This window comes from Mauremys reevesii, linkage group 1 (genome assembly GCF_016161935.1).
Source record: "Mauremys reevesii isolate NIE-2019 linkage group 1, ASM1616193v1, whole genome shotgun sequence".
In the NCBI taxonomy this organism is placed as follows: Eukaryota; Metazoa; Chordata; order Testudines; family Geoemydidae; genus Mauremys; species Mauremys reevesii.
In genome coordinates this window covers 26,518,727-26,532,374 of record NC_052623.1, presented here as the reverse complement: position 1 = coordinate 26,532,374, position 13,648 = coordinate 26,518,727, and the positions used below count along the sequence as shown (strand labels likewise).

The window sequence follows — 13,648 nt, the reverse complement described above, 5'->3', positions numbered from 1 at the left end:
AGCTAGACAAATTGAGACTGGAAATAACACAGAGTAGTTAGCCACTGGAACAGTTTACCAAGGATCATAGTGGATTCTCCATCACTGGTAATTTTTAGAATCAAGACTGGACTTTTTCTAAAAGATACACTAGGAATTATTTTGGGGAAGTTCTATGGCTTGTGCTATACAAGAGGTCAGACTAAAAGGTCACAATGGTGCCTTCTGGCCTTGGAATCTATGGATCTAGAATGCACTGCAGTTATCTTGAATCTATAATCTTATGAATATAGAACCTTGGATGTTTTGTCATGGTTTAAAAAAAAAAAAAAAAAACTTGAGTCCCTTAGGTTTAATAATAATAATAAAAAAAGGTGGGGGGAGGGAGTTTCCTTAGACACAGAATATATTACAACTTAGTGTGTGGGGGAAGTTCTAAGTCAATTTATCCAGTGATGATTAATTAAAACCCGAAGCATTACTTAAGGTTTATATAGAAATAAAGTCACGCACTCCTAGCCTAGGTGCATTACTTAGATCATATATAGGACAAAGCATAAAAATGCCTTTTCCCCTCAATTTAGACAATAGAATAACTGCTTTTGTTTTAATCACAGAGTGGAAATAAAGAGCATATTGAGCATCAAAAGGTATGCTAATTTTGTGGCCTGAAGGATTCAACAGTACTTTAATGTCTCAAATTAATAACTAATTTTATGCACAGATTTCAGTACAGTTAGGTGAAATCAGTACCCATTTGTGATGTGAATATTATAATAACTATAACAACAAGTCACATCCAACACAAAAGTATTTATTTGTCCAAAATGGCCACAGAGGAAAAACCTATCTGCCACATCAACTCAGATACTAAAGTGATGGGTGCAACATATAAATTCAAATATTCTAGACTAGACAGCTGTCTATCCTCCACTATTTAAATTTGTCTTATAAAATTCCCCATGATGTATCCTAGTTTTATATATTAAGTATAGAACAAGAAAAAAAGGGAGGATATAGATATAGATAAAATATGGCCTTAACTAACGAAACATTAAAAGCACTAAACTCCTTTACTGCACAAAAAGCATAACATTTAATAGCAGCTTCTTTGAAATGAGTGCTGTATTGGAAAGGTATCATTTCTCATGATCATGGTTGCCATGGGAAATATTCTAGTATGTTGTTTGAAAGAGTAATTCTATTAGTAGCTGGGAATCTCCTATAAATTGTGTGCCAACAGTTATAAAGAGCCTTGGGCTATCCACAGGGAAGCGCACATTTCTGATAAGATTAAAGAAAGTTCACAGAATTCACAATTCACGTTATTTGTGCTTCTCAAGTGATGAAGGTTTCCATGTACAACACACAAAGCAAAGAGGATAACTGAAGTGTCATAAGCAAAGTTTACAATCTGGGACTGATTGAAGCAAATATTCTATGCAATAGTTTTACAGGGGCAGCATGTTTAACACATAGAGATGCACAAGTAACAACATACTCCAGGGGAAGATTATTTTGAGAAAGCAGAAACTAACCAACCTTAAACAGGAAATGGAATGAGTAGACTTGTGCTTTCAGAGCTGAAAAATTTAAACTAGTCAGCCTAACTGTCAAGCACTAATACTCAATGAGCTGACTGAGGAGATATGAGCAGTTAGTGATTATCTTCGAAAAGTCATGGAAGACAGGAGAGATTCCAAAGGACTGGAAGAGGGTAAATATAGTGCCAATCTATACAAAAAGGGAAATAAGGACAACCCAAGGAATTACAGACCAGTGAGCTTAACTTCAATACCCAGAAAGACAATGGAGAAAATAATTAAGCAATCAGTTTGTAAATACCTAGAAGATAAGGTGATAAGTAACAATCACCATGGATTTGTCAAGAACAACCTAATAACTTTCTTTGACAGGGTAACAAGCCTTGTGGCTAGGGGGGAAGCACTAGATGTGATATTTCTTGACTTTATAAGGCTTTTGATACTGTCTCGCATGACCTTCTCATAAACTAGGGAAATGCAACCTAGATGGAGCTACTATAATGTGGGTGCATAACTGGATGGAAAACCATTCCCAGAGAGTAAGTTATCAGTGGTTCAGAGTCAAGCTGGAAGGGTATATCGAATGGGGTCCCACAAGGATCAGTTCTGGATCCAGTTCTATTCAAAGTCTTTATGCCATTATCTAAATCATTGATGGAATGGGGATCGGCAACCTTTGGCACATGGCCCATCGGGGACATTCACTGATGGGCCAGGATGGTTTGTTTACCCGTAGCGTCCAGAGGTTTGGCCAATCACAGCTCCCACTGGCCACGGTTCACCGTTCCAGGCCAATGGGGGCTTCAGGAAGCGGCACGGGCCGAGGGAGTGTTGTAAGCAAGACACAAGAAGTAATTCTTCTGCTCTACTCCATGCTGATTAGGCCTCAATTGGAGTTTTGTGTCCAGTTCTGGGTGCCATATTTCTGGAAAGATGTGGACAAATTGGAGAGATTCCAGAGAAGAGCAACAAAAATGATTAAAGGTCTGGAAAACATGACTTATGAAGGAAGATTGGGTTTGTTTAGTTGGGAGAAGAAGACTGAGAGGGGACATAAGTTTTCAAGTACATAAAAGGTTACAAGGAGGAGGGAGAAAAAATTGTTTTTCTTAAGCACAGAGGATAGGACAAGAAGCAATGAGCTTAAATTGCAGCAAGGGCAGTTTAGGTTGGACATTAGGAGAACTTCCTGTCAGGGTGGTTTAAGCACCAGAATAAGTTGCCCAGGGAGGTTGTGGAATCTCCATCATTGGAGATGTTTAAGAGCAAGTTAGACAAACACCTGTCAAGGATGGTCTATATAATACTTAGTTCTGCCATCAGTGCAGGTGCAGGAGACTGGACTAGATGACCTCTTGAGGTCGCCTCCAGCGCTATGATTCTATTGCCTTATAGAAGGAAATTGTGGAACAATATAGTTCAGTCGGATGCCTAACGATTGAGTTTATTATAGGCATCATGGCAAAGGAGAGTTTTAAGGAGGGGTTTGAAGAACAATAATGAGGTGGCTTTGTGGATGTTTACCAGAATACTGTCTTATCAGTTCTCACTGCTGCTGTTGGGAATCCTATAGGGAGCAGTGAAACTCACATAAAGCATAATGAGATTGACCTGATTCTTGGGAAAGCTCTGAGCAGCAGTAACAGTGGCAAGCACTGGGACTGTTAATTGGGAGGAAGGAATCAACCATGGAGGCTTGGGAAGACTAAAGAGGGCAGAGAGAACGCATATGCTCTGTCTTCTGGGAGGCAGGAAGCTCTGGGGCGGAACGAGGAAACTTCCTTCTCACTGTTAACTCTCATGAATTTAAAATAACCCAAGTTTTTCTCCAGCAGCAGGGACTCATGCAATAATTTCCTGACTTCAGACAATGGAGAAAGAGGAGTATAAAGAAGCAAAGAGTTCTGTGGCACCTTAGACTAACAGATGAATTGGTTAGTCTGTAAGGTGCCACAGGACTCTTTGCTGCTTTTACAGATCCAGACTAACACGGCTACCCCTCTGATACCGGCTATAAAGAAATCCTCTTTCACAATGCCCTCCCTATAGGCTAGAAGAAGTTGCACTGAGCTGAATGCCAGAAGACTTGTGTTCCAATTCTTCAGCTGACTGCTGTTAATATTTAGTGTCCTTCACAAATCCTATTGTAAACCAAAGTCTCATACTGAAACTTTTGGCAATAACTATCATTCACTCCTATCACAGGGGAGAACACTTTCCAAGTTCAGTGCCTGCAGACAACCAAAATATGGGAGCATTGACAAAAGTAACTTGCAATCTGCAACCTTTGGAGCACACTCTGCTCCCCAAATTATAGGGAGGAGGTAGTGTGCCAAATATATAGAGAGAAACGGGGGAGGAGGGGAGGGGTGGAAGAAGAGGAAACAAACTGGCAAAGGAGTATGTGTCTGGGGAGTGGAGGGTATGTAATGTTAGGTGGCTAAACTTTTCATTTCCTTGTCTTTGTGGTTTTGTCAGATTTTTTTTTTTTAACAATTAAGTGGTATTGGGCACTTTCACTTTTCTTACTGTTCTGTGAATTTTCAAATCTGGGGAGATGTGTTCCCTTGTGACTCTGCTTGTCGTGATTCTGGTTCAATCCCACAAAGTATTCATTAACCAAGTACTTGACAGTAGTAGTCACTGCATGGCTTACTCATTAGCCAGGTGTTGTAGAACCGAATATGGCTCTGTTTTCTCTTCCTAAGATTGCTCTGTAAGGCCCTGAAAATCTGGCTGCTTCATTTCCATTGGCATGAATGCACAAGCTATGACAGTGAGGGGGGAAAAGGCATTCACAATGTGTCCTTAATTTATATTCAATACAAACTAAGTGTTCTAAGAGCCTGTATTATTTGTGCAGAAGGTCACTAAGCACAAACAGTTGACTTTTTACCGGTAGAGCCTTCAAGGGAAAGCTCGAAATAAGGCACAGTTGTGGAACAAGATCCTATACTCTATCAGTACTTTGGGAAATCTTTATGAAGTACACAAGGGGACCTTAAACATAAATAGAAAGTGGCATTTTCTTGCATTTGGTGCAGCAAAATAGGGTAGAATGAAAACTTACAAACCAGTGAATATACCGTAAATAATTGCATGCCTTACATTTGAAGATTAGATTAGACTGTGGAAAATGATATAACTTAATGAGACCGTTAACTTACGTGGTATAAAATATTACACTTACTATAAAATAAGTGGCAGATGACTTCTTGGAGGTTGCTTTTGAAAATGTGACCTGGGCTGACTTGTTTGTGCATTTGTGACTGATTTGGGGCTTGATCGCTTTAAGCCAGTGGTCACCAACTGGTCGATCGTGATCGACTGGTTGATCCTGAGCCTCTGAGCGATCTCCGGCTGCTAAAAGTCTTGGAGGTGCAGCAGGGCTAAGGCAGGCTCCCTGCCTGCCCTGACCCCACACCACTCCTGGAAGAGGCCAGCACGCTCCTGCGGCACCTGGGGGGTGGAGGAGACATGTGGCTCCAGGTGCTGCTCCTCCCTGCAAGCACCACCCCTGCAGCTCCCATTGGCCGCAGTTCCCCATTCCCAGGCACTGGGAGCTGAGGGGGCGGTGCTTAGAGGCAGGAACAGCACATGGAGCCAGATGCCCCCCTCCAGGGGCATACAGCGATTTCTGGGAGCGGCATGGGGCCGGGGCAGATGGGGAGCCTGCCTTAGCCCCAGTGCGCCACCGACCGGGAGCCGCCCAAGATAAGTGCTGCCTGGTGGGAGCCTGCACCCCAGCCCTGAGCCCCCTCCTGGAGCCAGCACTCTGAACCCCCTCCTGCACTAGCCCCCTCCCAGAGCCAGCACCCCATACCTCCTCCTGAACTCCTTCCCACACCCCAACCCCCAGTCCTGAGTCTCCTCCCACAGCCAGTTTCCCTCCTGCATCCCAACGTTCTGCCGCAGCCCCAGCCCCTCTCCTGCCCCCAAACTCCCTCCCAGAGCTTGCACCCCTCACCCCCTCCTGCATCCCAGTCCCAGGCTCAGCCTGGAGCCCCTTCCCACACTCCAAACCCCCTAGTCTCAGCCCAGAGCCTGAACCCCAAACCCCTGCCCCAGCCCAGTGAAAGTGAGTGAGGGTGAGAGAAAGCGAGCAATGGAGTGACCGGAGTGGGGCCTCAGGGAAGGGGTGGGGTAGATCCTGGGTTGCACTTAAATTCAAAAAGCGATCTTGTACAGAAAAAGGTTGGAGAGCACTACTTTAAACCCTAACTGATGTGAATAATCTCATTTGAGGCCAGCGGTATTTCCCCCCTATTTTATGTACATTTTCCATACAACCTTTGGCTATGAAATCCTCTACGAAGTTGAATATATTTACATAGTTGAGATTTTTTTTTTAAAAAGTGCATATCAACACAGTAATGAAATCCTGGTTAAAGATATGGTGTGATATGCATTAGTTGAGCTGCTAATCTTTGGATAAGAACTCTGTCCTCCTGTAATAGCTTTCCAAGCAAAAGTTGAGTGGATCTTTCACTGTTTGAAACAGTTAATGAAGAAACATGACATTTATATGACGCTATATATAGAACCCGGGATGAAAGTGGGCTGGTATGGCATACCTGTAAGAAAGTGGCCGAAGCATTCAGTATCAGCTTACTTTCACCTCTTTTGGCCGCATAATAGCATAAACTCAGCTAATAAAAGCCTGAAAAGTGAAAACTCACTTTGTCACATTTCTCTCCTCCCTCCTCCTCCAGCCAGGCTGCAGAAGGTGCCTAGGCTCGGCGCTGCACCCCCGCCTCACACTCAGCTGCGGCCGCGGCTCCTCTCCAGCTTGAGGCAGGGAGGAGGGGGACTGGCTGACGGAGAAGCCCAGAGCGCCTGCATAACAGCTTAAACTCAGCGCCGTCTGCGGTTCAACCCACAGGATTAGGGGCCATTTCTGGCATCCTTGTTTGTCACAGTTGTTGGTGTGACCAAGGGGCAATTCTTTTCTGCCCTGGATCCACTACACAAATACACTCAGAATCAGGGACCATTTCCGAGTTCAAGTCTATCCCTCCCCATCAGAGGATGGATGTGATGCCCAAACTGCTTGCAGATCCTTGTTGAAATGTTAATTTAAAAAAAAATGGAGAATGCAATGGGAAGATGTTATGATGATGGGGGGGCTTATTTTTGGCAAAGGAATTTTGCTAAAGTAACGCAAGAATGCAGGGAAAACAATTAGCCTGATAGACAAAACCACGAAGAGATCAGAGGAGAAAACTGGATATTTAGGGAAATTATTGTGCCACCTTTGAAAGAAAAATTTCCATTCCACCTTATTTTGATATTGAATTAGACACCTGAAATATCGTCAAGATGCAGATGGGCGCAATCTCAGATCTTTCTGTTTTGCTTCAATGTCCTGCAGAGGCTGAAATTGACAAATTTTGTCAAAGTATATTTCATGAAGGCTATTCTAGTTGTCCTTCATTCACTTCTCCTACCACTAGCCACCTGTTGGTGGGCCCCCTGTGCCCTTTTATGCGCCTGGGAGATTAAACAATCCTTGATCTGTTAACTTGCTAGGAAATAGGGAGTGTCTAGGTAGGGCGCTGGCAGGCATGGTGCAGTGCAGCCCCTTGACCCCCTCCCACTGGCTGGCTGTGGTTTTTACCTCGGTTACTTACTCCTTGGCAGACCCAGTGCTGAGTGCAGCGGCAGCTGCTGGCTCTCTGCAGGCAGCACCCAGTGAGGGCCGGTTGCTGCTGGTTGGCGGCAGCTGCATTGTGACACATACACGTACATACTGTCCTTGTGCAAGCAAGCGGCCACCCATTCCAATGGCTGGGTGAATTCTCCAGGTGTGCAGCCTGGGACTCTGGAGTGGGGAGGGCGCCGGCACCCTTTTGAGGGGTGGGGGGAAACCGTGTTTCCACGGCTAACAGTTTGGGAACTTCTGCAAGAGGCAAGGTCTGACTGGGCGTTGCCAGCGCGTCTGTGGGCCCCCAGCTTTCGGGTTGCTGCCTAATGGTGTCCCCAGGAAAACTTCCAACCTCAGCAGCTGCCGCTCCGCCAGGCTGCAGGAGGGAGCCATGCACAGGAGCCGCCCAGGAGGTAGGGAATGAGACAGAGGTCTGAGAGCGGCATGCAGCAGCAACACACGAAGAGATGGGTGGGGGCTGAAGCTCCAAGGGGAACCCACAGCAAAGCTACCCTAGCCCCCAGTTCAGCGCATGGAACATGAGAGCAGGGACAAGAAAGGGGGATCCATGGGAGGGCCTGGAGCAACTTTCTAGAAATTCTCACATTGACCCATACAGCTGATCTCACTGCTCTCCCTGTTGTCGTGCCATGCCTGAAGATGAATGTGCTGCACATCGGCCCTTTCCAAGCCACAATCTCACATATGGCATAGGATTCCACTGAGTATAAGGAGGTTCCACACATGAAATGAATAGCAAGTCTGCCACATGACGAGTGGTAAGTACAGTCTTTTTCACTGTAATGATGTTGTTCATCGCACTGAATCCCTTTTCGCAGTTAGAGTTGCTCACATCAGGGGTGTCCACTGCAAGGATGAGGGTTTTTTACATTTTCCAGGAATTATTTTTTCCCTCCAGAAGCCTTGAATTCCACAAATCCCAAGTGTGTTTCCTGTTTGATTCTCAGTTGATCAGCCAATGCTCTTATTTTCTTTTCTCCAAAGTGGAGATTTGCTGGATTCTCTTGCCATTTTTCAGGATTCAAAACCGAGAAATTGTTACTTTAAGTTCTTTAAGAAGCCTGTGCTTTGATTGGTTTGTTTGAGGCAGTTGTGAATAGTTTTGTCCTCGTGTTGTCAATGGCTGCTTGAATGAATTGAGACAAGTTGATTCTGGGGCTTTTCCCAGCACCGTTTAGTTTGCTCTTTTTGAACATTATGGATTGTTCAGTCTTCTGAGCTTGTTCAGAGTGAACTCCTGGGTCTGTTTTTAGACTTTTTTTTAATTCTCTTGTTGTATATTTTCATTAGGTTGTCTGCTTTTTGGAATGGTCATGTCTCATTCTTGTAACATCTCAGACATGTTCTTCAGTTCTGTCAGCACATGCAGCATTAAAGAAAGGTTTCTGATAAAGCTGTGTTCTGTAAATTGAGTGTAGTCCTAGAAATTTAAGACGTTCGCTTCCAACTCTCAACTGGTCTTGTGAGGCCACCATGAAGTGTTTTGCCAAAGCAGAGTATGTTTGCACATTGCACTGACTGCTCTCCACATTGATGCCACCCATCTTAAATTGAACACTTGGCCTATTTTTTGAGGTATAATGTGTAATTCATTGGCCTGGGCACTCAGTTCATGAGAGTTTTTTGGTGATTGATTGTACGAGGAACGTAATGCATCCGAAAAAGCCTTAGTCATTTGTACCTCCGGTGACTTCTAAAGTTTTATTAACAGCAAGTTCCAGTCTATGGTTGAGGCAATGCCGTACTATCACATTAGGAAAGTCCATTTGTAGTAGTTTTCCAACACCAGCTTTGGCTCCTAACATCACATTTGCGCCGTCACTACAAAAGCTGATTAACACTTCTAATAATATTTCTTTAGTGAACCCACAACGCAGCAAGCATTTTAAAATTTCCCCTGTAATGGCTGCCGCTGTTGCACTTTGCAGCTCAATCAAGTCCAGAGGAAACGTAAGTGGCCTCATAACTCCATCTATACTGGCTTTCAAAAATTATGAGTCGAGTTTCCAGTGAGAGCAGTTGATTCATTGGCAAGTACTGTAATTTTTGACTTATTGTCGATCTTTGTTGACAATTCTCTTTTTCATTTCAGTGAATATATGATGGATTATATCTACACACACTGTTCTACTATGCAACATTTCAATTCCGTTGATTTTGCTGTAGCTCAATGAGGCTCTTGTGGTTGATTTGTTTTGGTAATATAGTAGGCTGTTTGGAATACACGAGCAGTAGTTTCAAATGCCACTTCTTCACTTTTAGCATTCAGATTAAGAAGAGTTGTTTTTTTCTTTTTTAGCCGTGGCTTGAATTATTTTCATCCTCCATGTGAGCTGCAGATTTCTTAAGTTCATTTATTTTTTTGCAAAGGGAGGACCGCTCAGTCCCTTTATTCTTTCTGTACAAGGATATTTCACAAAAGGGCAAGTTTACAGAGATATTAACCCCTCTTGCAGAATGTAGCTTTAAATCGGGTGCGCAGTATGTCATGACGTTTCCAAGTTTACGACCCAAAGCAAAAAGCCAGTCGTTTTTCTTTTTGAACTCCTGAAATTGCATTTTTGACCACACAGCAGGGTATGGTGGTAGAGTCTGTTTTCTTACCCAGAAATTCAGCAGTTTCATTTGTCTCCTCTCTTTTTGGACCTGCGGCTCACGTGACAAAGGTGAAGAAGTGTCAACGTTTTTTCCCTGGGGGTGACCAGTTTCAACTTCTTCACTTGTTGCTGTTCTTTTTTGACTGACAATCTCCCATTTCCTCACTTTTACATTTAAACATACATGTTCAACAGACCCTAACAATTATCATCTTAGGCGGCATTTTTTTCCCCACTTACTGTCGTCCTACTGTAAATTGCACTCCTGACAAGACTTGACCAATAAGAAGCAAGCGCATGCAGTTACCATGTGGCAGCATGGCACTCAAAAGCTAACGTTTGGAACAACCACGTGAACGTCTTCCTGTGAAAACAAAATCTTCTTGTCTTGCTTGACATATCTATATCTCTCTGATCCGTGTGTGTGCGTATATACATAGTACGGATGGCTCTCTCAAAAAAGATGGCTTTTCACTGTAGGACCTAGAGCTCCCTGGGGCAGGACACCATTAAGCAGCAACCCAAAAGCTGGGCCCTTCAATGCGCTGGTGGTGCCCAGCCAGACTTTGCCTCTTGAAGACGTTCCCAAGGTGTTAACTGCAGAAACACTGTCTCTCCCCACCCCTCAAAAGGGCGCCAGCAACCTCCCCACTCCAGAGTCCTGGGCTGTGCGCCTGGAGAATGCACTGGAATGGGTGGCCGCTTGCTTGCACAAGGACTGTATGTGTGTGACAGTGCAGCTGCCGCCAATCAGTAGCTGCTGCTGCGCCCGGTGCTGGGCTGGGTCCGCCAAGGAGCAAGTAACTGAGGCAAAAGCCACAGCCAGCCAGGGGGAGGGGGGTAAGGGGCTGCACTGTGCCATGCCCACCAGTGTCCCGCATAGACCCTCCCTATTTCCTAGCAAGTTAACAGATTTTAAGGATTGTTTAATCTCCTGGGTGCATAAAAGGGTGCAGGAGGCACACCAATGGGTGGCTAGTGGTAGGGTGAAGGAGACATGAATGAAGGACAAGTAGAATAGCCTTCGTGAAATATACAAAATACTTAGCGAAAATTTTCTCTATTTCAGCCTCTGCAGGACACTGAAGCAAACAGAAAGATCTGAGATCCTGTCCATATGTCCTAATGGCATTTCAGGTGTTTAATTCAATAAATATATAAATAGGGTGGAATGGAAACTTTTTTTTTCTTCTTTCAAAGGCGGCACAATAATTTCCCTAAATATCCAGTTTTCCCCTCCAATCTCCTTGTGGTTTTGTTTATCAGGCTAATTGCTTTCCCTGTGATTCTTGTGTTCCTTTTGTAAAAGGAACATTTCAACAAGGACCTGCAAGCAGTTTGGGCATCACATCCATCCTTTGATGGGGAGGGATAGACTTGAACTCGGAAATGGTCCCCGATTCTGAGTGTATTTGTGTAGTAGATCCAGAGCAGAAAAAAACCTGCCCCTTGGTCACGCCAACAACTATGAAATAAACAAGGATGCCAGACATGGCCCCTAATCCTTTGGGTTGAGTGATCAATGGTTATCCTTAGTGATCAATGGTTCCATGTCTAGTTGGCAGCTGGTATCAAGTGGAGTGCCCCAAGGGTCGGTGCTGGGGCCGGTTTTATTCAATATCTTCATTAACGATCTGGAGGATGGTGTGGACTGCACCCGTAGCAAGTTTGCAGATGACACTAAACTGGGAGGAGTGGTTGATACACTGGAGGGTAGGGATAGGATGCACATGACTTATGAGGAGAGGCTGAGGGAACTGGGATTGTTTAGTCTGCAGAAGAGAAGAATAAGGGGGGATTTGATAGCTGCTTTCAACTACCTGAAAGGGGGTTCCAAAGAGGATGGATCTAGACTGTTCTCAGTGGTAGAAGATGACAGAACAAGGAGTAATGGTCTCAAGTTGCAGAGGGGGAGGTTTAGGTTGGACATTAGGAAAAGCTTTTTCACTAGTAGGGTGGTGAAGCACTGGAATGGGTTACCTAGGGAGGTAGTGGAATCTCCTTCCTTAGAGGTTTTTAAGGTCAGGCTTGACAAAGCCCTGGCTGGGATGATTTAGTTGGGTTTGGTCCTGCTTTGAGCAGGGGGTTGGACTAGATGACCTCCTGAGATCCCTTCCAATCCTGAGATTCTATGATTCTATGAACCACGGACGGCGCTGAGTTTAAACTGTTATGCAGGCACCCTGGACTTCTCCGTCAGCCAGTCCCCCTCCTCCCTGCTGCAAGCTCTGTCCCAGAGCCTGTACTCACCCCTCCGCACTCCCTCCCAGAGCCTGCACCCCTCCACCCATGCTGCACCCCACCCCATGCCCCAGCCTGGAGCCTGCATCCAGCACCCAAACTCCATCCCAGAGCCTGTACTCCCCACCCCCTTCCCCCACACTCCCTCCTGCACCCAACTCTGTCCCAGAGCCTGCACCCCAGACTCCATCCCAGAGCCCAACCTCTCAACCGTCCTACACCCCAATCCCCTGCCCCAACCCAGGGCCTGCGCCCCAGACCACCTCCCCCTCACCCAAACTCCTTTGCAGAGCCTTAGGCAGGTGGGGGGCAGAGTTTGGGGGGGGCAGGCTCTGAGTGTTCTGGGCACAACCAAAATTTCTATAAACCTGCTACCCCTGATACTTGGAGAGGGGGTGAGGAGGCGAGCGGCGAGTCGGTGGATGGAGGGGGGCCCCCATTTTCTGTATTTTAATTTTTGGTACTGCATTGATTGACTGCTGTGTGTATTAATATAGTGACTCCTGGGTCTTTGAATGAGGCTTTATACTTGGGGGGGAGAGCGGTGAGTCGGGGGCAAGCGGCGAGTGGGCAAAGAGGCGAGCAGTGAGCCAGCAGGGGTTCTAGGGGTGGGCATGGGGGTTTCTGGTAGGGGAGGGAGAAGGTGAAAGGAGGCAAGTGGTGGGTGGGGGACAGACTAGGCGGGATGCAGCAAGCCTGCAGGGGGCTAGGGGGTGAAGAGGGGTGTGATGGTGGAGCCAAGCGGGGAGGTGGCGGGTCCTATTTTACTGCTGTGATCTAGTCACCCTATGTGTGCTGTTTCTTCTCCGCCCCCTCCCCCAAACCTTCCTTTTCGGCCCACAGCTGTTTCAGCGGGGCGGCGCTGGGGAAGGAGGGTTTGTTTCCACGGGGCAGGTGGCGCTGGGGGGGGGTGTTTCCGCAGGGCTGGGTGGTGCTGAGAGGGGGAATAGGGGGCAATTTTATATTAATAAGGAAATGTTTATTTTATTAAAATTTATAAAATAAACATTACTGAAGAAAGGTTTCAGAGTAGCAGCCGTGTTAGTCTGTATCCGCAAAAAGAACAGGAGTACTTGTGGCATCTTAGAGACTAACACATTTATTTGAGCATAAGTTTTCGTGGGCTATGAGCTTATGCTCAAATAAATTTGTTAGTCTCTAAGGTGCCACAAGTACTCCTGTTCTTATTACTGAAGAAAATCAGTTGTACAACTATCAAAACATTAAATTATTTTCCTAATATGAAAGTGAAAATCTATAATTAATATTCTTTTAGAATGTGGTGACTTCTATCAATATGGGTAAGAGATCAAGAGACATTGGTAGAAAGTACCCAAGTGGGAGTAAGAAAAGAGCCATATACAAGGCAAAGGCAGTTGAAAGACAGAAGCAAAAGGGTGCTTTAAACAAGTATTTTAGCAGACCTGATTCTACTGTTGAGCCAGAAGAGCTCAGTCAAGATGCAGATATGGTTGAAAATTCTTCAGTAGAACATACGACACAGACAGAGAACGACAGCAGTGATGAAGAATTTGAAGAGCCAAATCAGTCTGAAGAAGACACTCAAGATGAAGAGAAGACTACAAAAAGGGTTGTAGAGCAGAAAGGCAACTTCAACTCTG

At 45.2% G+C, this 13,648-nt stretch overlaps 1 protein-coding gene and 1 long non-coding RNA gene across 3 annotated transcripts in view; both read left to right on the top strand.

The window, feature by feature from the left end:
* The window catches only part of DLG2 (discs large MAGUK scaffold protein 2), a 1,428,123-nt gene that overhangs the window by 551,824 nt on the left and 862,651 nt on the right, over window positions 1–13,648 (top strand). The window lies entirely within an intron of this gene.
* On the top strand, window positions 7,321–10,923 carry LOC120395487. Its single transcript, XR_005592657.1, has 3 exons — window positions 7,321–7,580; window positions 7,787–7,946; window positions 10,855–10,923. It is a non-coding gene; the product is annotated as an uncharacterized LOC120395487 (long non-coding RNA).